The 27,317-nt window shown below is 46.5% G+C and overlaps 1 protein-coding gene across 7 annotated transcripts in view; it reads right to left on the bottom strand.

Moving 5' to 3' along the window:
• The window catches only part of GRB7 (growth factor receptor bound protein 7), a 567,793-nt gene that overhangs the window by 90,726 nt on the left and 449,750 nt on the right, over positions 1-27,317 (bottom strand). The window lies entirely within an intron of this gene.

A 27,317-nucleotide genomic window follows, 5' to 3' on the forward strand; every position in this document is an offset into this window, starting at 1 on the left:
CTGCTTGTGCATGCTGTGGGGGTAGCCTGCCTCCTCTCTGCACCAGAAGCTCCGAAGAAATCTCCCGTGGGTCGACGGAATCTTCCCCCTGCAACCGCAGGCACCAAAAAGCTGCATTACCGGTCCCTTGGGTCTCCTCTCAGCACGACGAGCGAGGTCCCTCGAATCCAGCGACTCTGTCCAAGTGACCCCCACAGTCCAGTGACTCTTCAGCCCAAGTTTGGTGGAGGTAAGTCCTTGCCTCACCTCGCTGGGCTGCATTGCTGGGAACCGCGACTTTGCAGCTACTCCGGCCCCTGTGCACTTCCGGCGGAAATCCTTTGTGCACAGCCAAGCCTGGGTCCACGGCACTCTAACCTGCATTGCACGACTTTCTAAGTTGGTCTCCGACGACGTGGGACTCCTTTGTGCAACTTCGGCGAGCACCGTTTCACGCATCCTCGTAGTGCCTGTTTCTGGCACTTCTCCGGGTGCTACCTGCTTCAGTGAGGGCTCTTTGTCTTGCTCGACGTCCCCTCTCTCTTCAGGTCCAATTTGCGACCTCCTGGGCCCCAGCAGCGTCCAAAAACGCCAAACGCACGATTTGCGCCTAGCAAGGCTTGTTGGCGTCCTTCCGGCGGGAAAACACTTCTGCACGACTCTCCAAGGCGAGAGGGGTCCGTCCACCAAAGGGGAAGTCTCTAGCCCTTTTCGTTCCTGCAGAAACCTCAGCTTCTTCTGTCCAGTCGAAGCTTCTTTGTACCCGCAGCTGGCATTTCCTGGGCATCTGCCCATCTCCGACTTGCTTGTGACTTTTGGACTTGGTCCCCTTGTTCCACAGGTACCCTAGATTGGAAATCCACAGTTGTTGCATTGCTGGTTCTTGTCTTTCCTGCATTAGTCCTCTAACACGACTATTTTGTCCTTAGGGGAACTTTAGTGCACTTTGCACTCACTTTTCAGGGTCTTGGGGAGGGTTATTTTTCTAACTCTCACTATTTTCTAATAGTCCCAGCGACCCTCTACAAGGTCACATAGGTTTGGGGTCCATTCGTGGTTCGCATTCCACTTTTGGAGTATATGGTTTGTGTTGCCCCTATCCCTATGTTTCCCCATTGCATCCTATTGTAACTATACATTGTTTGCACTGTTTTCTAAGACTATACTGCATATTTTTGCTATTGTGTATATATATCTTGTGTATATTTCCTATCCTCTCACTGAGGGTACACTCCAAGATACTTTGGCATATTGCCATAAAAATAAAGTACCTTTATTTTTAGTATAACTGTGTATTGTGTTTTCTTATGATATTGTGCATATGACACTAGGTGGTACTGTAGTAGCTTCACACGTCTCCTAGTTCAGCCTAAGCTGCTCTGCTAAGCTACCATTATCTATCAGCCTAAGCTGCTAGACACCCTATACACTAATAAGGGATAACTGGGCCTGGTGCAAGGTGCAAGTACCCCTTGGTACTCACTACAAGCCAGTCCAGCCTCCTACATTGGTTGTGCAGTGGTGGGATAAGTGCTTGAGACTACTTACCACTCTTGTCATTGTACTTTTCATAAGAGAAAAATATACAAAACAAGGTCAGTGTATATACACATAGCCAAAAAGTTTTGCATTTCCTCTTTTCACTCTTTTCTAAGTGCTGAAAAGTACTTCTAAACTTTCAAAAAGTTCTTAAAAGTTTAAAAAGTTTTTTTCTGTCTTTCCAAAAAGGTCTGAAAACTTTTTTCTCTTTTTCTATCACTTTAACTCTCTCTAAAAAATGTCTGGCACAGGCCAAACTGTTGATCTGTCCAAACTTGCATATGACAACCTTAGCTGGAAAAGAGCAAGGAGTCTCTGTATAGAGAGAGGTTTGAGTGTAGGGAAAAATCCTTCCTTGGAACTGTTACTTAACATGCTTAGAGAACAGGATAAGGCCATAGGTGCCCCATCTGTTGAAAAAGTACCTAATAGTTCCCAATCTGATTCAGGGACTCCCCCAGGAAAAGATTCAGGAAAGAAACTTCCTAGCCTGCCCATTACTAGACAATCTAGCATAGATGGTAATGATGATGAGCCACACCAAATAAATAGTGTTGTCTCACATCATAGCAAAAGCATTTATTCTCACCATACTGGTAGTAATGTTTCTGTAAACCAAGCTGTTAGGGTGGCTTCTGTAAGGGACAGGTCTCCTTCTGTTCATTCCCATCATAGCTCTGTTTCTAGAAATGTCCCTCCCACCAACCCTGATGACAGAATGTTAGAGAGGGAACTCAATAAGTTGAGGGTGGAACAAACCAGACTGAAGCTTAAAAAGCAACAGCTGGATTTGGATAGACAGTCTTTTGAATTAGAGAAGGAAAGACAGAAGTTGGGTTTAGATACCCATGGTGGCAGCAGCAGTATTCCCCATAGTCATCCTGCAAAAGAGCATGATTCCAGGAATCTGCACAAGATAGTTCCCCCTTATAAGGAGGGGGATGACATTAACAAGTGGTTTGCTGCACTTGAGAGGGCCTGTGTTGTACAGGATGTCCCTCAAAGGCAGTGGGCTGCTATCCTATGGCTATCATTTAGTGGAAAGGGTAGGGATAGACTCCTTACTGTGAAAGAAAGTGATGCCAATAATTTTACAGTTCTTAAGAATGCACTCCTGGATGGTTATGGCTTAACCACTGAACAGTACAGGATAAAGTTCAGAGAGACCAAAAAGGAGTCTTCACAAGACTGGGTTGATTTCATTGACCAGGCAGTGAAGGCCTTGGAGGGGTGGTTACATGGCAGTAAAGTTACTGATTATGACAGCCTGTATAACTTGATCGTGAGAGAGCATATACTTAATAATTGTGTGTCTGATTTGTTGCACCAGTACCTGGTAGACTCTGATCTGACCTCTCCCCAAGAATTGGGAAAGAAGGCAGACAAATGGGTCAGAACAAGGGTGAACAGAAAAGTTCATACAGGGGGTGACAAAGATGGCAATAAGAAGAAAGATGGTGAAAAATCTCAAGATAAGCATGGGGATAAGGGTAAAACCAAAGATCCCACTTCAAATCTTAAACACTCTTCAGAGGGTGGGGATAAAACAAATTCTTCCTCTTCTTCCCAACCTGCACACATTAAAAAGCCTTGGTGCTTTGTGTGTAAAAATAGAGGCCATAGGCCAGGGGATAAGTCCTGTCCAGGTAAACCCCCTGAGCCTACCACCACTAATACATCAAGCTCTAGTGCCCCTAGCAGTAGTGGTACTAGTGGTGGGACTGCTGGCAACAGTCAAGCAAAGGGTGTAGTTGGGTTCACTTATGGGTCCATAGTGGAAACTGATGTAATCAGTCCCAAGACAGTTTCTGTCACACCTAGTGGCATTGGCCTTGCCACACTGGCTCCTTGTCCCCTTACAATGGATAAGTACAGGCAGACAGTTTCAATAAATGGTGTTGAGGCCTTGGCCTACAGGGACACAGGTGCCAGTTTCACTTTGGTGACTGACAACCTAGTGCACCCTGATCAACACATCATTGGACAACAGTATAAGATTATTGATGTCCATAACTCCACTAAGTTTCTTCCCTTAGCTATAATTCAGTTTAGTTGGGGTGGAGTTACTGGCCCTAAGCAGGTTGTGGCATCGCCTAGCTTGCCTGTAGACTGTCTCTTAGGTAATGACCTAGAGGCCTCAGGTTGGGCTGATGTAGAGTTTTATGCCCATGCAGCCATGCTGGGCATCCCTGAGGAATTGTTCCCTCTCATTTCTACTGAAATGAAAAAGCAAAGGAGAGAAGGCCTGAAAACTCAGGATCCCTCTCCATCAACAGGTAAAAAGGGTATCACAGTATCCCCTAACCACCCTACCATTCAGGATACCATTCCTGTGGTGGGAGAAACCTCTCCTGGGGTGGCACCTGTTCCAAGGGAATCATCAGCTGGCAAAGCTGGACTCCCTGAGGTAGAAGTACCTCTCTGTGGGATAACTAACATTGGTGACAAAAAGAGCACCATTTTAGTTAACATGGAGCATCCCTCCAACCCTCCCAGAGAAACTTTAGTGCAGAAAGCCTGCACTGCCTCACAACACTTAGGACAGCATCCCTGCCCTAGTGTGGAGCTCATAGGACAGCATCCCTGCCCTGCTCCAACTCAAGAGAAACAGCATCCCTGTTCCCTCTTCCAGCCAAATGGACAAAGTTTTTGCCCAGCTATGGCTTTTCTGAGACAGCATCCCTGTCTGGCAGTTCCATCACTACAAATAGGTTCAGTGGACAATTCCCACTGCTCTAAACTAAAACTTACTGATAGAAACTCTGAAAATACATCTTCACATTGTTGCTTAGCTAAAAAACTTCAAACAGGGTGGTTTACATCCCCACAGGGAAGTAACCATATAGTGGATGATAAAGGGAGTAACCAGTCTATTGCAGAGCTACTCTCTACTTATCACCACTTAGACAATAAAGTCTCAACTGGCCAAGGTTAGCCTTATTGTCCTTCGTTTGGGGGGGGGAGTTGTGTGAGAAGGTAGCCTCTTTCTAGCCTTGTTACCCCCACTTTTGGCCTGTTTGTGAGTGTATGTCAGGGTGTTTGTCACTGTTTTCACTGTCTCACTGGGATCCTGATAGCCAGGCCTCAGTGCTCATAGTGAAAACACTATGTTTTCAGTATGTTTGTTATGTGTCACTGGGATCCTGCTGGTCAGGACCCCAGTGCTCATAGGTTTGTGGCCTATATGTATGTGTCACTGGGACCCTGTCACACAGGGCCCCAGTGCTCATAGGTGTGCATGTATATGTTCCCTGTGTGGTGCCTAACTGTCTCACTGAGGCTCTGCTAACCAGAACCTCAGTGGTTATGCTCTCTCATTACTTTCAAATTGTCACTAACAGGCTAGTGACCATTTTTACCAATTTACATTGGCTTACTGGAACACCCCTATAATTCCCTAGTATATGGTACTGAGGTACCCAGGGTATTGGGGTTCCAGGAGATCCCTATGGGCTGCAGCATTTCTTTTGCCACCCATAGGGAGCTCTGACAATTCTTACACAGGCCTGCCACTGCAGCCTGAGTGAAATAACGTCCACGTTATTTCACAGCCATTTTACACTGCACTTAAGTAACTTATAAGTCACCTATATGTCTAACCTTTACCTGGTAAAGGTTGGGTGCAAAGTTACTTAGTGTGAGGGCACCCTGGCACTAGCCAAGGTGCCCCCACATTGTTCAGAGCCAATTCCCTGAACTTTGTGAGTGCGGGGACACCATTACACGCGTGCACTACATATAGGTCACTACCTATTTGTAGCTTCACCATGGTAACTCCGAATATGGCCATGTAACATGTCTATGATCATGGAATTGCCCCCTCTATGCCATCCTGGCATAGTTGGCACAATCCCATGATCCCAGTGGTCTGTAGCACAGACCCTGGTACTGCCAACCTGCCCTTCCTGGGGTTTCACTGCAGCTGCTGCTGCTGCCAACCCCTCAGACAGGCAGCTGCCCTCCTGGGGTCCAGCCAGGCCTGGCCCAGGATGGCAGAACAAAGAACTTCCTCTGAGAGAGGGTGTGACACCCTCTCCCTTTGGAAAATGGTGTGAAGGCAGGGGAGGAGTAGCCTCCCCCAGCCTCTAGAAATGCTTTGTTGGGCACAGAGGTGCCCAATTCTGCATAAGCCAGTCTACACCGGTTCAGGGACCCCTTAGCCCCTGCTCTGGCGCGAAACTGGACAAAGGAAAGGGGAGTGACCACTCCCCTGACCTGCACCTCCCCTGGGAGGTGTCCAGAGCTCCTCCAGTGTGCTCCAGACCTCTGCCATCTTGGAAACAGAGGTGCTGCTGGCACACTGGACTGTTCTGAGTGGCCAGTGCCACCAGGTGACGTCAGAGACTCCTGCTGATAGGCTCCTTCAGGTGTTAGTAGCCTATCCTCTCTCCTAGGTAGCCAAACCCTCTTTTCTGGCTATTTAGGGTCTCTGTCTCTGGGGAAACTTTAGATAACGAATGCATGAGCTCAGCCGAGTTCCTCTGCATCTCTCTCTTCACCTTCTGATAAGGAATCGACCGCTGACCGCGCTGGAAACCTGCAACATAGTAGCAAAGACGACTACTGCAATTCTGTAACACTGATCCTGCCGCCTTCCCGACTGTTTTCCTGCTTGTGCATGCTGTGGGGGTAGCCTGCCTCCTCTCTGCACCAGAAGCTCCGAAGAAATCTCCCGTGGGTTGACGGAATCTTCCCCCTGCAACCGCAGGCACCAAAAAGCTGCATTACCGGTCCCTTGGGTCTCCTCTCAGCACGACGAGCGAGGTCCCTCGAATCCAGCGACTCTGTCCAAGTGACCCCCACAGTCCAGTGACTCTTCAGCCCAAGTTTGGTGGAGGTAAGTCCTTGCCTCACCTCGCTGGGCTGCATTGCTGGGAACCGCGACTTTGCAGCTACTCCGGCCCCTGTGCACTTCCGGCGGAAATCCTTTGTGCACAGCCAAGCCTGGGTCCACGGCACTCTAACCTGCATTGCACGACTTTCTAAGTTGGTCTCCGGCGACGTGGGACTCCTTTGTGCAACTTCGGCGAGCACCGTTTCACGCATCCTCGTAGTGCCTGTTTCTGGCACTTCTCCGGGTGCTACTTGCTTCAGTGAGGGCTCTTTGTCTTGCTCGACGTCCCCTCTCTCTTCAGGTCCAATTTGCGACCTCCTGGTCCCTCCTGGGCCCCAGCAGCGTCCAAAAACGCCAAACGCACGATTTGCGCCTAGCAAGGCTTGTTGGCGTCCTTCCGGCGGGAAAACACTTCTGCACGACTCTCCAAGGCGAGAGGGATCCGTCCAAAGGGGAAGTCTCTAGCCCTTTTCGTTCCTGCAGAAACCTCAGCTTCTTCTGTCCAGTCGAAGCTTCTTTGCACCCGCAGCTGGCATTTCCTGGGCATCTGCCCATCTCCGACTTGCTTGTGACTTTTGGACTTGGTCCCCTTGTTCCACAGGTACCCTAGATTGGAAATCCACAGTTGTTGCATTGCTGGTTTGTGTCTTTCCTGCATTATTCCTCTAACACGACTATTTTGTCCTTAGGGGAACTTTAGTGCACTTTGCACTCACTTTTCAGGGTCTTGGGGAGGGTTATTTTTCTAACTCTCACTATTTTCTAATAGTCCCAGCGACCCTCTACAGGGTCACATAGGTTTGGGGTCCATTCGTGGTTCGCATTCCACTTTTGGAGTATATGGTTTGTGTTGCCCCTATCCCTATGTTTCCCCATTGCATCCTATTGTAACTATACATTGTTTGCACTGTTTTCTAAGACTATACTGCATATTTTTGCTATTGTGTATATATATCTTGTGTATATTTCCTATCCTCTCACTGAGGGTACACTCTAAGATACTTTGGCATATTGCCATAAAAATAAAGTACCTTTATTTTTAGTATAACTGTGTATTGTGTTTTCTTATGATATTGTGCATATGACACTAGGTGGTACTGTAGTAGCTTCACACGTCTCCTAGTTCAGCCTAAGCTGCTCTGCTAAGCTACCATTATCTATCAGCCTAAGCTGCTAGACACCCTATACACTAATAAGGGATAACTGGGCCTGGTGCAAGGTGCAAGTACCCCTTGGTACTCACTACAAGCCAGTCCAGCCTCCTACAAAGGGTTACAATGCGTGACTCCTAGACAGACCTCCATGGAAGCGGACAGGGCACTTCACAGGTTTTATGTACTGTCCTGGAGGCCTGCCCGATGTATAATCTCTTCCTTCAGCAGAATGGAGTTACTAATGGCCTATAACTCCCGGCCGCACAGAGTGCCAGCTGAAGCAGGCACCAACAAGGATGTCCCTGGTCTGGGAAGTTCTGAGAGCACTTAAGTCTACCTTCCTTCTTGTTGCAGTTTCTATGCCTGTTGCCTAGAGTCTGGGAAAAGAGAAAAGTTGCCCTACAACTGCTAGAGTTGGCTTCCTTTGGCAATCTTTCGGATTAAGCTGTGCTTTTACTTTAGACTACTCAGATTTTAGGTAACAATTTGGAAAGTTTTAAAACTCTTGTTGTAAGGCATAATCAACACAGGAGACAACGTTGGGGTTCTTAGGGCCTCATTACAAGGCTGTCATTACAAGGCTGTCAGTCTTGAAACCGTGAGCCTTGCGGTGGCGGTTGGGCCGGCACACTCCTGGTGGTCTGACTGCCACATTACGACCCAGGCGGTCAGACCGCAAGAGGTCTGCTTCTCTGCCAAGAACATGGCTCCCGATGGGCTGACGGCAGTTGGACTCATAGTCAGCCACGGCGGTGCCGAGTTCAGCAATGCCGTGCTGATCACAAGTCCCCTTTTGGCCAGCCTTTTCATGCAGTTTAACCCGCCAGCAAAAGGCTGGCAGAAAGGAAGTGCTAAGGGCCACAGGGGGCCCATGCACTGCCCACGACCATGTTGTGGCCAGTGTAGGGGCCCCCTTGCTCAGCACCCTCAGAATATGGACTGTCTGCCTTGCAGACAGTGCGCATTCCAAGGGTGCGGTTGTGCTACAGTATTGGCCTCAGCCCCCTTAAGGCCAGTAGTGTAGCACTGTTCCCACCGGGCTGACCGGCGTAATATGACTGGGGAATTTATGTGGTAAGAAAAGTCCACTTAGGAACCTCTAACTCGAGCAAAAGCAAGACGTTTTGCATTGGAAATGCTTGCTAGAGGCTGCTTCTAGCATCTCTGTACATTTTCCAACTGCCCCGGTTAATTGCAGCTCACGCAAGTTGAAGCTATAGCAAAGATAGAAGAGAGAGAGGGAAAGACTAAAAGGAGAAAGAGAGAGAGAGAGAGGGAAAGACTAAAAGGAGAGAGAGAGAGAGAGAGGGAGGGAAAGACTAAAAGGAGAAAGAGAGATAGAGAGTGGGAAAGACTAAAAGGAGAAAGAGAGAGAGAGGGAAAGACTAAAAGGAGAAAGAGAGAGAGAGAGAGAGAGAGAAGTGAAGTAGTGGGGCTGGTTTGAACGTTTTTTGACAGGGCTGCTTTAGGTTCCCAGATTGGCCCAGTGGCATAACAAGATGTGATGGCCCACTCCCTGCAAAATATGCTGAAGGGGCCCCACACTTACATCAGTAGAGGCTGATGTGCCCCCTACAGTGTGGATTAGGCTGGGCCCCTCCGCAGCCTATGTTACGCCCCTGGTCTGGCCCTAAAAAAGGGGCCTTGTTGGTAGGATAAAGGGATAGCTCACATCTAAAAAAAATCCTTGCACCATGGCCGAGTGAAAGAACCCAATACATACGGCCTGTATTGGCCCACCAGCTGCAAAAGGAGGCCGAAATACATGTTCTCCATCTGCCTAGGTGTGCCAGCAATTAAATATGAAAGAAGAAATCCTCCCTGGAAGAACTCATGTTGTCTATCAGCCGGAGTCCATCTGGCACTTGAGGGCTATTATTTTCCTCATAGCTTTTCTTCTAGCAAGAAATTAAAAATATATGCTTAGTATAAACTTTGGGTGGTGCTTCGGGTATCGGTGGTGATTGCTTTACTTCTGGGACATTCAAATGACTTTACAATATTACATTTGACCTAATGTTAAATTTATATTTTTATTGCGCTTACTGATGATCCATCCATGTGCCACCCGGTTAGGGGAGTATCTTCTTAGGCATCAGCATTTGTTGATCTCCATCTTCCATTTTAAATCTGCAGATGTGGAACCTTTAATTATTGAGTTCACTTGTACTACCTATTTGAATGTGCTTGCCTCACACTTCTAAAGAGGGTGCTATGTCATTGACCGGCTACCACATGGACAAAAGGATGACTTCTGGAGACAAAGTTCTCCATCTTTGTGCAGCATCACTTCTATTGGAAGGCGTGAGGAGGGGTTGCTCGTCTTGGATTTCTTATTGTGCTTCCGAAAAGATGACTTTAAATCTCACACTGTAAATCAGCTCGCATTCTCGGAATAAGTGCACAAGTCCACATCTTATTCCACTGAATGCAGTGCCACGACTGAGGAGTTCCCTGACTTGCTTGCATTACTTGCAACAGAGCTTTCTTTGATCATTAGTTGTGGGTCCTCTAAACCATGACCCATTCAGGTGGCTTGAGACCCATGGTCGGCAAGTGAGTGGGGAGAGTAATTGTAGGGGCTACATGACATCCATCAATTTTGGAATATGCCCTCTGCCTTGTAGGTTATCTCCTGCCATTTTGTAGCCAAAGCAATACAATTTCAGATATTATTGCTCTGATATGACTTATTTAGAGTGTCCCATAAACTGTTTTTTAATTAGTTAGGGACCACCTTACAACTATGACCCTCTATAATACACATACACACACCGACCTTCCACCAACACCACTGGTCCACAGGTTCTTTCCCTGTGTTTATTCGGACCTTTTGGTTAGAATGCAGAGGCTGGAGAAAGGGTGTGCAAAAGATGGAGCTGTGCAAAAGCAATAAGGAGATCCACAGGTGTTTTGTAGCGCTTTAAAAAAAAAAACTCCGACTTAAGGAATCAAATACAAGGGTGGTCCCAGCTGCCTCTTGTACTGGTACCCAGGCAAGAGGAATTAGTCACCAGCGCTGAGCTAACAAGCACTCTTTCTCAAAATCTGCTTTGATTGTTGCATTTCACTGTGGGCGTAGAAGCTATTCACTTATCTGCTCTATTCAAAATGTGCATTTTAGAAGGTTTGAAACATGGCTATATAGTAAGGCCAGAACAAGTGGGAATCTCGCTTACATGCTCCTCCAAACACCGAGTCGTGCAAGGTCACCATGGACCACAACGCAAGAAAGGATATTGAGCTCCCATCTCCTGTTCTGGTAGTCACAATCAGGCATAAAGTGTTCCCCTGACTCCCCTGGGACCCAATGCTGCTGCACTACTGGTCGCTTGGCCTTGAACTCTCTGCCCCCCTGCAGCTGAATTTACCACCCAGGGCCAGGTACTTATGTGTCTTCTTGAGTATAAATTGTAAAAAAAAAAAAAAAAAAAAAACTACACTCTCCCCTCCCAGTTGGTCAATTAGTAGGAGACAGGCTTTAATTGACAGAATCTGAAATGTGTCCTTTTAATGGAAATGTACACATATTTTACACTAGGTAATCATCATCTTGTTAAAACGTAACTTTTGAAGGCACTGTTAACATTTAAACAATCTTTTTGCACATTTTGCCACAGCCTATTTATATTGTATGCAACCATATGCTGTGTGTAATATGAGTTTTAAAATTACACATATTCGTACTGCTTTCCGTCACAGGCCTGGACCTCTTAGCAGTATAAATGCACATCACGACTTCCCCAGTAAACCGACCGCAGTTAGTCAGTTACCGTCCGGTTACACCCACATCTGAAGAGATGGAAGTAACCTACCAGAAAAATGCATTTTCCACAGATAAGTTTAAGTTGCATTCATTTTTACGTTAAGTGTGTGCATTATATTTTATATGCAGTTACCTGTAGGTGAAAAACCAACAAAATCTTTTTAGCCACGTCTCTTACTCGCTCCCAACGCTTGCTGACCCCGCCCCCACTGTTCTCGGGGGTCACGGCCCCCATACTTTTCTTAATGCGCTTCGACCGCTGCCTCCCACCCCTCCCCTCCCGCGCTTAGGTAAAACGCCGCCATCTCTCTCCACTCCTCCCACTGCCCATCCCTGCCTCGGGTTGCTCGTGCGCAGCAGCCTGCTCTCAGTGTGGGAGTTTCGCCCACTGTTTCTCTCGGCTGGCTCCCTTCCTCCCTTCTTTACTCAGTTCCTCCCTCCTCCCAGCCCGTCCTCCTGTCATAGCTTGGCACAGGCACCTGTCTTAATTCGCCGATGCGGGAGTAGCCACCTCTTCCGCTGCCCTTTGGTTGCATGCGGTGGCGTGACGGAGGAGGAGGAAAAGAAATGAACAGAGGACGAAGGGCCAACACGACGAGTGCCCGCTATTCCCTCTAAAGCCACCTATGGAGGAAAGTGCCGCTTCACAGCCGGCCACGTTCCCACCCAGTGGCGTATTCTAAAATGCACCCTCATTCCTGCCCCTCCCCTCAAGCACACACCTGTCAACTAGACACGTCGTGTCATCCCCGCACACTCCCTGCCACACGGACACTGGTGTTCAAACGTGCTGCGTGCGAGGCACGCACCAACAGCCACACACACGTGCCCTGTCAGCCACACACATATCCTGCCGCTCCGATCGCTCACACCCACACCCCCTTTCATCCCACACACTTCCTGCCATCAGCACTCTGCTACTCACACATGCTGCACGCATCGCACATGGCCTCTCCTTGCTCTATACATGCCCTCCCACCCATACACATTTCCTGACACTCTAATCCTCACAGCACCCTGCCACCCCACACACATTCCATGCCACCCACACGCTCCCTTACACTCAAACATGCACCATAAACTCCCTGCTACCAACTCGCATCGCTTGCCACCTCACCAGACACACTCCATGCCATCCGTACCTTCTTGTCTCAGAACCTGGCAGTCAGACACCTTCCCTGCAACACACACATCCACCCTGCCACACACCTTCTCTACCGCCCGCAATTATAACCCTACTCACACAACTCTGCAACACCCCAACGCTCAACTTCTATTCCAAGTAGAGAAACATTTTACAACACTATACAGTTTGATTTATTGCCAAGACAAGTCGTCCACACGCACTCGCCCTCCCACTACCTCAGCTCTTGCTACACAAATGCACACACATCTGTGAGATAAATGCGAATTGTCCAACACAACGAGTAACTAATGTATGCTGTAACAGACATGTTTTCTTGCTAGGACCTGTTAACCAGTATGTCTCATCTCATTTCCAGCGCGAGGAGGCCTTTCAGCATCGCGATTTTCAAAATGTGCAGCAGCTGAGAAACCCTGAGTCTATCTTGACACTTTTGAAGGCTGTCTGTTCACGGTTTCTACTGTTCCTCATGAACACGCGGCCGAATCAAGCAGCCCCCAGAATCAGGTACAAGTCTGTATCTCTTCGCCTCGGGGAGCTCGACTCCGTACTGCATTTTCGGTGATTACAGCCTTAATATTACACATTCAGTTACAAACTAAACTGAAAGCTCAATTGTGAAGTTTTCTTGCACACAAATCTGCCTCGGAGACACTGCCTGCAACATACTCCCTGCCCAGGGTCGGACTGGCCCACACGCTAAACTGGCAGTGCTTGAAGGGCTGGTCTGCAGCAAGCACAGATGCATGCAGCCTCCCACATCTTGCAAAACACCAAAACATCTGGTCTTTACAACTTCTAATATGGGCCACTTTTTTAGATATTTGATTTGATTTAATAATGGGGACCACTTTTAATTTGATTCCCTGGCCTATTTTTTGTCCCAGTTCAATGCTGCCTTTGCCACACAAATCCAAACCCTTCCACCCATGTAAACAAACACACACTGCTTGTTAGTACCTAGACACACTTCCTACCACACACCTCTGCTGTCCTTACTTCTCTCACTCCCCCAAGGCAAGGTTCCTTTTTAGGTGGAGCCTAGGCAACGCATACGTGCTGTCTGCAAGACCTGCTGTGCTCAGTGAAAGGACTTAGATCCCGCCTGCTGCTTACCATAGGTTGACTGCAGGTTTGCTCTTCTTTGCTGCCTCCTAACTGGTTCTCACAGCTGATACATCACTTCTGTTCTTGGCTGAGGAGCACTGGCCAAGTACAGTTTCCTTAGGCTTTGAACTGTTTATCTGTTGTTTGTGGGAACTCTTTTTTATTGTTTTGTGCCTCAGCTTATGTTTTTATAGTGATGTTCACCATTTATAGTTGTAGCCTGTGTATGCAAAGTTTAATTATATGGTTTTTTGAACCCATATGGCTTTTATTTTTTAGCAGTGCTGCACACCGGCTTCAGGTTTCATATACATACAAAGTTTAATGTAAATCCATTGTTTAATTTTATTTGTTACCGGTTTAATTTCCTTACTTTAGAGCTGATGCCAAGATTCAAACCCTGTTCCCTAGCCCTAAAGTCGGCAGCTCTGTAGGTTATGCCACATGGCTAACTAATCTAGACCGCTGCTTTCCTCAAATGTGCGGCACGATATGTGAGACCACTCCACGTTGTGCGCATGTGCATCTAGCAAAAAGTTTCATTTATATCTCCTCTCTGGCAGGAGTGTGTAGGTTTTTTATTACACTGGTGTCCTAGACAGCAGTAGCAGCAGGGAGGGGGCGTGTGACTCGCCGCTTCCTCGTTGAATTCATGTAGGCTGCAGGACTGACTGGTCAGGCAGCTGGAACTCAAGCACAGCTAAGCATTAGCATACATTCTCGGCGCAACCGCTGGCCATTCCTATCCAGGTTGCCACCATCCCAGCCCACCATGGAGTGGAGAGACAGCCCCACAGAAAACTGCGAGTCAGTCTTCACTGGGGCACAGAGGTGGCTGGAGGGGAGAACCTTCTTTTTTTAAATTGCTGTGTCTGTTTCTTGGTGTTCTGTGGCTTGTCTGCAGCTAAACATTAACCGTGACTGCGCTGCATGAGGTGATGAACGTGAACCTTTATTCTATATCAGGACCGGAGGCTTCGGATTATGCTTCTCTTTCTTTACTGATCAGAAAACAGCAGCCAAAGAGTTAACAACATTTAAACTACAAATCCCATCAACCCTAGTAGTCCATAGTGTCCAATCCCAGGGCATCCCCAACTATAAGAGTCTCTATGACTACAGCTCCTCCTCTTTCTTTGCTGCTGCGCAGCCGAAGTTAAGTCCCTCATATTTGTTCATCTTTATTCTGTGAGATAAGTACTGTTATTATCGTGTTTATAAATTCTGGGCCGTGGAGTGGGAGCAGGGCAAGCGGCACTCGATAGACGGGAGACTCTGTTCGGTCTTCCCGTTTGTTTTTATTCCGCGATCTACGCGTCGGGAGCGTCCCTCGCTCGCTCCCGATCGCGCTGTCGGGGAATTGATTCTCCGCCCGCGGCACAGCTGAGAAGTGGTTGCTGTGCGCGCCGGGCGGAGGAATTTGAATTCACTCGGTCTCCAAAGGAGACCGAGCGAGTGCAGCATCGGAGAGCAGTCTGCTCTCCATTTCTATTCCCCTGGCGCTCGCCCATGCGCGGAGTCGGAGATTCCGATTTCCATCGAAGTCTCCGTCTCGGTAGCGTGCGAAGCACATTGGAATTAATTCTGCCCTTCAGAACGCCCGACGGGGCGAGTAAACGTTCAGGCCTCGCCTAGGAGGCTTTCTGCAGGTGCTCCCTCCACATTACTACAGGCCCACATCAGTTTGCACTGGGTGCATAAAATTTGATCCACTCTTTTCAAAAGAATATTTACCTGCTGGGGTTGCCTCCCCCTTTGAACTTCATCTGTATCCTGCCATGGCTTATTTTGCTGGGGAGGATGAGTATTATCAGGAGGAAGTGGAAGGTCCCTTCCCTGAACAGATGGAGGAGAGATTGGTGCAAGCCTTGGGTCATCATGTTCAGGATTCTGTTAACCAAGCGCTAATAAAAGCACTTAAACCATTTACCAGACCTCTGGTCAGATATGGTCAAAGGGAATTAATGGGACCCCTACCATCTGGGTCACGAAGTAACGAATCTCATTCCAGAGACCCTAATCTCATCAATGTGGGACAGAAAAATCCTTTATCCTGAGGAGAAATTCTCTCCCAAATGGCCTCGGCCGTACTCAACGACCATGAATATAGTTCAGATCTTCCCTCTTCCGAGAGTCTTCCCACCCTCTCTACAAGAGTTAAAGATATCTCTCAATCATCCGACTCTCAATCGGATTCTGATGGCTCGGAGCCTAAACCTTCAGGCAAACGCAAACGAAAATCGAAACATTACTCCAGTGAAGAAGTCTCTCTTCAGGGAAATTTGCTTTTCGACCCAGACAACATCATTCATCCCAGGTCAACGGAATGGATCCCTTGCAATGAAGTAGCCCAGTATGTCCAAGAAAGACTTCGCAAGGGTTTTGATAAGGAGGTTCGTAGCATTCTTAAATCGGAATGCCCCCGCCCCTCGCTGGTGGGCAAAGTGGCAGACACCCCAGAACTCGATCCCAATGTGGCTACCTTTCTAAAGAAATTTTCTAAAGACCCTAAAAAAGGTCTGGATCGTGCCTGGAAAGGATGCCAAGACAAATTGCTAGATTTGTCTGGTCCCATTACTAAGATTTTAGATTTAGCCGTTCAGGCAAAGGAAGACAACTCGATCTTAGACCCACAAACTGTTCTAGAATGGGCCCAAAGAGCCATCTGCCTTTTGGGCAACGCAAATTGTGCCATGTCATCCGAACGCAGAAAATCATTCCTCATGCGGATAGATCCAAAATTAGCTGAGTTGGCACCCACGGAACCAGGCCCCCTAGCTAATGGTCTTCTATTTGGAGAGAAATTTGTGAAAGACTTGGGCAAGTACGTCTCCACCTTTACAGCCCTGGACAAGGCCCAATCCTCCATGAAACGAATGTTCACAGGTGGCCTTTTTACCAGGGCCGGGCGCTATAGAGGTCGAGCGCCAGGCCGTGGTTTCCAACAGACCTCTGCAGGTTATGCTCTCAGAGGTCAGGGATACTACCAGTCTACGGGCTTCTACCCCTCCAGAGGCCGCAGAGGTCGTGGTCGTGGCTTCAGGAACCGAGGCTCAGATAGAGCTCAAGATTCCTCCAACGCAGGTGAGAATTATTCAATTTTCAGAGGTGATTTTTGGGGGGAGACTAAAGAGACATACTTCAGCATGGAGTCGCATTTCCCAAGACCCGTGGGTTCTTCAGACGGTCAAGGGTTACAGGCTAGAGTTTTACGAATCCCCCCGACAGGGATGTCCCCCTCTCCCTCTCTCTTTTTCCCTTGCAGAGAGCAATTTCATAGACGCAGAAATCAAAAGTCTCCTGCACAAACAGGCAATTATATCCACGAGTCCTCACCCAAACGGTTTTATCAGTACCATTTTTCTGGTTCAGAAAAAAGGAGGAGGGTTTCGCTTGGTACTAAATCTGAAGGATTTCAATCATTGGATAGTCTATCATCATTTCAAGATGGAAGGTATCCATATGTTGAGAGATATTCTTCAAGAAAAAGACTGGTTAGTACGTCTAGATCTCAAAGACGCCTACCTGTCAGTCGCCATTTTTTCCCCGCATCGACGATTCCTTCAGTTTCAGTGGAGACACCTTTGGTACGAGTTCAAAGTGCTCCCTTTTGGCCTATCCTCAGCCCTGTGGTGCTTCACGAAGCTCCTCCGCCCGGTGGCCCAATTCCTCCGAGAAAGAGGTGTTTGCCTCATCATCTATCTAGACGATATTTTGATCATGGCACAATCCAGAGAATTAGTCTCTCTACACCTCTCCTGGGCAATTCAACTACTCCAAGATCTGGACTTCTTGATCAACAGCGAGAAATCAGTCACGGTTCCCTCTCAAAATATAGAATTCTTAGGTTTCCAAGTAGATTCTATTCAAGCTCAACTCCGACTACCCTTGTCGAAGCGAACCTCAATCAAGAAAGAGTTACGGAAAGCCCTTGCCTCTCCGACTATATCATTACGGATTCTAGCCCGACTGGTGGGGCTTCTGGCTTCCTCCATTCAGGCGATCTTTCCGGGCCCGTTACACTACAGAGCTCTTCAGCGCTTGAAGATATTACACCTGCGCAAGGGTCTCTCTTACACAGACCAGATTCCGCTATCAATAGAAGCCAAGACGGATATTGTTTGGTGGCTTCAACACATGGAAGCTTGGAATGGCAGGGCCATCTTTGCATCCTCTCCGGAAATGATCATAGAATCAGATGCCAGTCGATGGGGCTGGGGAGCTCGTTGTGGATCAATAGAGACGGGGGGCCGTTGGTCCCCAGAGGAGTTGAGTCTCCACATCAATTGCTTAGAGTTACTAGCGGGAGCATTTGCAATTCGTTCTCTCTCGCCAGACAGAGCCAGATGTTGCATCCTCTTGCGGATGGACAATGTGTCAGCGGTGAGATATATCAACCGCCTGGGAGGCACCAGATCTCATATGCTAGCGGAGATTGCCAAGGACTTTTGGCATTACTGCCTCCAGAACCAGATACATGTGATAGCAGAATACATTCCGGGTCGAACCAATGTGGTGGCGGACTGGAATTCACGTTTTTTGAAAGACAACAGCGATTGGATGCTCCATCACTCATTGTTTCAGAAACTGGCAGAGAGATGGGGTCCCTTTGTAACAGACCTTTTTGCCTCTCGACTCAACTCCCATCTCCCGAACTTCTTCAGCTGGAGACCGGATCCAGTAGCAATGGGAACAGACGCCTTTCTCCAAGATTGGTCTCACAGCATTCACTATGCTTTTCCCCCCTTCTCTATGATTCAGAGGGTCCTTGCTCAAGTAAGGAGACAAATAGCGGAAATAGTGTTAGTGACACCGCTCTGGAAGGCCCAAGTGTGGTTTCCGGTGGCGATGGCACTATCATGTGCCTCCCCTATACATCTGCCGTTATTCCCGTCTCTTCTTCTGGACCCGTCGGGGTCTCCTCACCCCCTAGTCGTTCAGAACCAACTACACCTCATGGCTTGGAGACTTTCAGGAGACAATGGCAAGTGCCAGGAGTTTCAAGAGACTCTTTGTTCTTTTTATCTCAATCCTGGGCCCCCTCCACCCATAAATGATATGAGTCAGCCTGGAAACGATGGATGGGTTGGTGCAGTGAACGGGATATTGATCCCGTGGGGACCCAGATTCCCATGATAGCTAATTTCCTCTCAGAATTAACTACACAGGGTCTGGCCTACAGAACGGTTAATAATTTCAGATCTGCAATTTCAGCAGGTCATCCCCATGTGGATGGTAAGCCTGTGGGGGAACATCCTTTAATTTCCAAAATTCTCCGAGGTATTCGAATGGTGAAACCGCCTCAACCACGCTACACAGTCTTGTGGGACGTAGATATCGTCCTTCGTTTTATTAGGTCGTGGCCTTGCAATGAAGATTTATCACTTAAACAATTAGCGGCAAAATTGACGGTTCTTTTGTGCCTTATTTCATGCAGACGCGTTTCTGATGTGAAAGCCTTGGATTTGACAGGTAGAGTATTTACTCCTACGGGAGTATCCTTCTCTATTTCTAGAAGAACAAAAACTGCATCAAGGTGTATTTCATACCCTGCTTTTCCTCATAACCAAAAACTGTGTGTGATTCAATGTCTCAAAACCTATGAGAATTCTACCCGTGAATCTCGAAGAGATGCAGGAGGTCAATTATTAATTTCCCTTCGGAAGCCCTTTGGCCCGGTCTCGTCAGCAACTTTGGCTAGGTGGGTCAAATGGCTTTTGGGGGAGGCTGGTATTGATACCTCGGTGTTTGGAGCTCACTCCATAAGGGGAGCTATGGCTTCCAAATCCTTTGGAGTGGGTTCCAGATTGGAGGATATCATGGCAGCGGCGGATTGGTCTTCAGATAGTACATTTAAGGTATTCTATCATAAGCCCATTGTAGATATTGCATCTAATGTGGTGGATCAACTTTAAACTAGCATAATCCGAAGCCTCCAGTCCTGACATAGAATGAAAAAATTTCTACCTTACGCGTCAAGAATTTTCAATTCTATTAAGGACACGGAGGCGAGGATTATCCCACCCAGGTTTAATTATCAATGGTGATTGTTTGACGTTTAATTATTATAGTATAAATTCGTACTGATGAAATACATTCAAATTCGTGTTTTTTCCCACCCCTATTAAAAAAAAAAAAAAAAAAAAAAAAATTGTCAAAGATATTATGACGTGTTTCTTTTTATTTAGGTTCCGTTTCCAAAGGGGATTGAAATTTCAGGATGGGATTTCGAAGTTTCCTGTTGTGTTTGAGTTCGCCGACATGTTCAGTGGCAAGTTGAAGGATTGATGTATGTTCGTCTATCGCAAAGAAAGAGGAGGAGCTGTAGTCATAGAGACTCTTATAGTTGGGGATGCCCTGGGATTGGACACTATGGACTACTAGGGTTGATGGGATTTGTAGTTTAAATGTTGTTAACTCTTTGGCTGCTGTTTTCTGATCAGTAAAAAAGAGAAGCATAATCCTCGCCTCCGTGTCCTTAATAGAATTGAAAATTCTTGACGCGTAAGCTAGAAAATTTTTCATTCCTTTTTGAAGAGAGGCGAGGGTTAGCTGGGACACAGGAATGAGCTGAAGCCCGCTGCACCATAACACCGAAAGCTAGGTGACTCACAAACCTATCGTGTAGGGCAAAACATTGCCTGATTGGGGAAGAATTACAAGAAAAGTTACAAGCATATATATAAACGACCCTTTCTACATAGAAAGTTAGAGAAACTTGCACGCAGCCTCAAATACATGAATGAGGAATTTGGCCCAAAATTCCACTGATGTAAGTTAACGGGTACAGTCTAATCACAACCTCAAAACACGACGCCATTGGTGGTGTTTTTTTTACCTCAATGATGATTAATGATCATTTTTTTCCAAACTGTTCTCTGTAATATGGGATTTGAAACTCACTGTTACGTCAAAGCTGTCAAATGTTCTCAGTCATCAAGTTAACTACCCCTGGAACATATAGTTTTCTCATTGCAAGTGGTGACTTAAAATTCCCTGCACGCACCATGTTGTTGGTTACAAACCCAAGACTAGGCCACTTGACTGCTATGATACGAGTTTCATGCTTCTTTTCGGCATCTAGGTATATCCTTCAGTTTCCATTTAATTGTTTTTGTTGTATTAATGTTAGCTTGAAACGCGAAAGCCTTCACTGTAATCCCTCTTGCTCCATGTCCGCATTCAGTAACGTAATCAATGTTTTCCCGTTGCATTCTGGAACTTGAAGTTTTAAATTGTCCATTAAGAATGCAGGACTGCATGTTGCAGAATACCAGAGAACATGGAGCGACACCTTTGTGACTGATTTGGTAAAACACTTGAGCTCTGATCTAACTGCAAACATGACCAGATCTAAATGTTTTTCTACTGGATCCACTTGCTTCCAGATGCTTTTTTGGTGTTCCTTGAATTGACGTGGAGAACAGCCATAGTGATCCCACCCAGTAATGTCCTGGAACTGGTTGTTGGTGACAGTTGGTTTCTCATTATGTTTGACCCATTGAACTGTATTTATTTAAAAAACTGCAATCTACAATAAAATATATGAGTTGCAATTATTAGGATGATAAGACATAGCACAATGAAAATGGTTACCATAAGTAAGAAGCAGATAAACAATCCCAGCATAATGTAACAAGCATATGTCCACGAATCCCTTCAAATCCCTAACTACACTTACAAGCAAGAAATTAGCATTGATAGCCCTTTTTCTGTCCGTACTAGTCCACAGAAGGAACACCCGCCCCCATATCTGAGAAACAGGGGTCTGCCCGTCGTCCCCTCAGTTGTCTGCAGAGACTGGGCTAAGGTCAGCAAAGTGGTAATGAAATGGCACACGCTATAGGATGGCTCTTCTGGCTGGAATGACCTCTCTAACCTTCTTTGACCTGCATGATGTTTTTATAACAAAACATGTTGTGTTCTGAGAAACAGGCTCAATGTGGAAATATGTTAAATTGTCGAGGTTGGCTGCACACGCTTGTGGCCGCAATATTACCTAGATTATCATGTACAGCCTTGCGCAGCCTTGGGCAGAGGTGCACAGTGAAATATTGTGCACGGAAAGTAATAACACTTTCACAGCACATCAGCTGATTAGAAAAATACAGCCCGCTAAAAAGCCCGTTATGCTAAAATGAATTAAAATGAATAAATGAAATGAAGCACATGACTAGGTAAAACGGCACAGGCCACAGGCCTAAGCTAAAATACGTGTGCCCAAGCAAGGCTCTGAAATAAACCCACAACACTTGTAACAAATACTTTTGATGACACACCATCTCAATCTGTTTCCTGGAAACTGGTGATGCCCCTGATCCTGGAGAGTCCCCCCATTTGGAATCATCCCTGGGAAAACAGAACACTGTAGGCAGTAGTGTCTTCCCTGGCTCTTAAGTCTGTTCTTAGGGTGCCTAGAAATGGGGAAGGGGAGTTGGTTGGCAACACCTTTCCACAGCTCCTTTGGTTTTACTGTTTCTGTAGCTCTTGTGTCTCCTTAGCATTGGTCCTCTCTAAGAGGGAGGTAGGCACTTCTTCACATCATTCCAGAGGGTCCAGCAATCCTACCTGCCTGAATCTGTCACAGGGTGTCTAAGATCAAATGCAGATAACCCCTAGGGCACACATGACCATAACCAAGGGTACCCTAGGGACCAACCAATGCATAAATGATTCTCACATGACTGATGCTTCTAAAGATACTGAGCCATGGAATTTCCCTAGTGAACCAACTCCAGACCTCCGAGGAGCGGTCATTCCCAGGGCACAGCGATAGCAACAACTATTTCACGAAAGGGCCCAGAAGATTTCTGTACACTATAGATGTCTGAAAATTCAGCCCTGTCGCTCCAGATTGGAGCTACTGGCCACTGAAATCTGTCACGTAGACCCACAATAAACCATTAACCATGAGCAAAGGGTAGCTCCACGTCACCAGTAGACACTTGCAAAACATTGACTGAACCAGTGTGTCCATTGCACCAGTTCCATCTAAATATTTTACTTTTCTAGTAGGTGGACTTAACTAGACTTTTGGCTCAAATTTAACACCCAAGTTAATCGGAGGGCTCAGGTAAATGAGACCGTTGAGCTAGACTGAGCCGCCACTTAGAAGCTACTGACTAACTCTATTAGCTGGTAGTTCGATACAAACATGCAGAGTGTAATATAAACAATAATAACTCTGAAGGCTGAGGCTTTTCGGGAGATGCTCGCAAAGTAGACCCCATAGAAGTACAATGGGTATTGACTTGGCTTCAGAGTAATAATGTTTTTTGATTAGGGGGGTCACCACTCGTCCATCGCCAATGACCGGCACTCCAGAATGTCTCTACTGTGCTCTAATTTAAATCATCTGCATTTCTATTATTATATAAGGCATATCTCATTATCAAGGCGTAGCTATCATTAGACGTTGGCCTCAAGCGAGAGTGATCACTTCTCTGTTACATTTGTTTTTGCTGAACTGGCTATTTAGCCCATCAGGCATTTCCTTGGGGTTTGGAACCATTGGTGGCTGGTTTATGGAGGTTATGGGTCGCTACCTCTGTCTCCAGCTCCTCGAGTAGTGTTATATTTGTAAAAGATTAAGGGGGTTATTACAACTTTGGAGGAAGTGTTAATCTGTCCCAAAAGTGACGGTAAAGTGACGGATATACCACCAGCCGTATTACGAGTTCCATAGGATATAATGGACTCGTAATACGGCTGGTGGTATATCCGTCACTTTACTGTCACTTTTGGGACGGATTAACACCTCCTCCAAAGTTGTAATAACCCCCAGAGTGTTGTTACCCAAAGTCTGCTATCGAAAATGGTGCTATCAAAAGTCGGGGTGCTGAACACCGAAGCTGCATAGTCCTGAAGCCCCCTCATGCCTCTTTCATCCACCACCAGACACTCCCTGCCCCTCCCTTTTATCTCACTTGTGCAGGTCCTTTTTCACCCCTCACTTTTTTTTCCATCTTTCTCTTCCTCCTCCTTTGCCTCTTTTGTATTTCTCTCTCTCTCTTGCTCTAGGTCAAAGCCTGTTCAGAAAATAGAAGTGCTGGTCTCCAAAAATGAGTGCCAGTAGGCCCCACTTGCAACCGCCGGCTCAAACCAAGCACTTTCGTTGGGGTTTACGACAGCAGGTGCAGAGGAGGCAAAAACGCAGAGAAAAGCAGAGAGAGTGAGAATGAAATCAGTGACAGGAAGTAAAGAGACAGGAAGGAGTTTGGGGCTGGGCTGCTTTTGGTTCCAAGTCCAGCACTGCCTAACTACCTCTTAGAGTGAGCCTTGCCTTCTCCCCCACAGCTAATGGAGGGTCAGGGTGACAGTAGGAGCCTTGGCCCCCCTGTGAAAGCTACAGTAGCCATAGTTCTGAGACAATAAAACTAGAGTACCAAACACTGCTGACGTCTCCCAACTGACTTAAAACCTGGCAACACCCACAAGACCATTTGGAAAAAAAATCCTACAAACTGTATTTATTAGGTTTAGAATCAGGGTTAGTGGTAAAGTAAGGCCGAGCTCGAGAACTAGGTAACAGAATGGGAAAAGGCTGAAGGGCTTCGTACATCATTAAGCAGGTCGCAAATAGTAGATGCATTTTCCAATGCAGCTGATGCAGTAATCATTTACACTGCAAAATTGTGATTCGGATGAGGTTGCAAAACATGTTAATTAGGCAGGTGTTTTATTGAGACCTCCTGCGACTGCACTCAAATAGGAATGGAAGCCTGCAAGGGACAGCACAGTGACCTCAGTCCTATGTTCACAATCATAACAGGAAACCTTTTATTTACAAAAAGCAAGGATTCTGGGACCCTTAAAGGGGCAGATGATGTAGAGAGGGGCCGCTTACATTGGTCCCCCGGATAACCGTCTGCTCCCCAAGGTAGGCAATGGCGATTCCTATAGGGGATTCTGTCCCAGGAGGCCTTTTGCTAATCAGATGTCGCTATCTGATCAATGGTTTCCAAGTGCAAATGTTGTTGCAAAGCACTCATACATAGCACTGCGTCTCTTGAGTAGGATGGGTGCACCTTTCACACCACCTCCTATGTGCAATTCGTAATGAGTAGCAAAACCTACATTACAAAAGAGGTTTTGACCATATCTAAACATTATTTTGTGGTCACAAAGGCAGTGTTTTAGCAATGCACAAGTTTTGAGACTCCAAATATTTCTTGTACATCACACATTAAGTGCTTTGGTTAGGGATATGGTCAGGGTTAGGGTTAGTTTGGCTGCAAGCCGGTGAAATGCAAGCTGTAAATCCTACTCACAATGACAATATAACTAGATTTATGTGGAACAGAGGGAACTTATTAAAAATTCAAATAGGCTCTTGTGTAGGCGAGACCTATTGGCTTTGCCAATGCTTGTGCTACACTTTGATCCCTATCTGTCAGAGCTTGAGACAGGAGGGTAGCCGATTCCCATGCTAAATATTGCCTTTAAAGGCTCAGATGGGGGGTGTGAGACAAACACTTCTAGGTGCTACAACTTCATTTTAATGTGTGTTAGAAATAGCTTTTCCTTCCACATGTGTCCTCAGATGATGGAGAGTCAGAGTGCTTTTTATTCAGGCCTTATGATTAGACCACAGAACTCGCGGTAGCGACTGAGGAATGCCGGATAAGGTATAATTTTGCCCAGACCACTGAACTCCTGCTAATTCACAAGCGTGGACTGTGTGAGCCATGTTTAATCCATAGCATCAAACTTTAAGCCTTTTTAATCAATATCCTTAGAAAGGTCAGACACATCTACAAGGTCAACTAGGTGGGACATGTCTGGCCACAGTTCCTGCATGTTGCAACATGGTTGGCCTCACCATGTTAAAGCACGTCAATATGTATGATGTGCTCCGACTCAACATGTTACAGCGTATCAACACAGCATGGTAGGACATGTCTGGCCACACTTTTTTACAACATTTTTAGCCTCACTTCAGCATGTTGCAGCATCTCCAGCAACCACATCAGGATGAAAGGTCAAGGGGCAGCTTCAATATGAACAAGGGGGCGGGGGCATTTCTAGCCACAGGTACAGCATGTTAGGATGTGTTCAGGCAAGCAAAAAGAAAAAGAAATCGAAGGGGGGTGGGGGATACTACCTTTGGCTGACATAGTGGAACTAATCGCATTAACGTGACCACCTCCTTTCATGTCATGATGGACAGTGTTTCCAGTTCTGAATCTCTGTGTGATAACCTGTTGCATTCTGCAGGTTGTAGTCTTGCGTTGCTTCTATTGAACCAATTAGTCCTAAAAACAATGATGTGTAGGTAAAAAGTCCAGGATTGTTGACAGTGTCCTGGACCAATCCTGGACCTGGAGTGAGGTAGTCAGCCTAAATCAGATCCTTGCTGTGACCCCACCCCACTCTATGAGACATATACATAGGAGGACAGGCTCATCTCTCAGGTGAGAGGATCACTGGCATCCAGTAGGCAGGAGGTAAATTACACACATCTTTCTATCTTTAACTTCAAGAAGGTGGAAGATGAGGCTGAGAGGCCTCCTATAGACCTTCAAAAATGAGGGTTCTAGGCACCTTTGGGCACCACAGGCTGAGTGCACGAGAAGGACTGAGAGAGTTAACAAGGCTGTTAGTCTCAACAACTAAGTGAATCTGCTTTAGTGAAAAGGAGTGTCAAGAGTCACTGATGATGCCAACACTATTATTGACAAGACCAATCCAGTCTCCTACGAAGTCTGGACATAAAAACAGGGCATCCAGTCGAGGAGCAGGACTTTAGTGAGCTACTGCCCCAATCTAACAACAAAAGAACTGCAAGACATACATATTCCAAGCTGTGAGGTTAGTGAAGGTTTAACCTCTACAATCTTGAGACTATGCATCCATACATTCATCAATCACTTCCCTTCCAACACAGTTAACACCAATCAATAGTCATTTGCAATTCAGAGGGGAAACTTTGCTGGCTAGTGTACACTGTAATATGGGTTTCCATTTTATCCGAAAGAACTATAATACATCGTTTCAACTTTTTGATATAAGTAGACAAAGTGAAGTTACCTTAATGCTCCAGAAATTGCTCAGAATGAAAAGCCTCATTTAGAGTTTGGTGGGCACTTATTATAAGCGTGTTATATTGTCTGCACTTGTAAGACGGACCAGAAATCTGTCAGGTTTGTGATGGAGTACCTGTCTACCAACCTCTAAATCAGGTCCAGAGTTGTATATTTAGGAGGATGTCAGAAGGAACTACATATTTTTACTTACCATGTCAGCCATTGTTCAAACATACCACATACTTTATCATTCACTCGTTTTCCCTCTACTGCACTCCTAGGTGCAGGGAGTCATTTCAGGATAAGAGCACCACTTTGATCATTCACAACCCACCCGGAAATGCTTTTCGCACTGGTTGTAATGAGATCCACCACTATTGCAACAAGTGCTCCACCACAGTGTAGCATTCTACGTATTCACTAATGAGCTGTGGCAGCTAAGCGGTCCATAGGAAGAGAATTTGGAAGATTCTCTGGCTGACACACACCTCTAATTTTTCTACATAAAGAAATATCTCCATGGTTCTGCTAACTTGGTCGGACTACTCAGCAACAGTGGGCACACAAAGGGCCAGACATACAAAGATTAGGAACAGCAATTTCCTAACTGTGATTTCCTCGGACTCTCAATTAGGAAATCGCTAATCCTAATGTATGAAACTCCTCTGAGTTTCATTAGCTAGTCCTAATGGGTCGCAAATGGATCTACCTCAGACATATTAATAAGAAAGGCCAAAATCTGCGACCCACTAGGATTTGCTGCTATCAC

The sequence above is a fragment of the Pleurodeles waltl genome, chromosome 6 (genome assembly GCF_031143425.1).
Source record: "Pleurodeles waltl isolate 20211129_DDA chromosome 6, aPleWal1.hap1.20221129, whole genome shotgun sequence".
NCBI classification, from domain to species: domain Eukaryota; kingdom Metazoa; phylum Chordata; class Amphibia; order Caudata; family Salamandridae; genus Pleurodeles; species Pleurodeles waltl.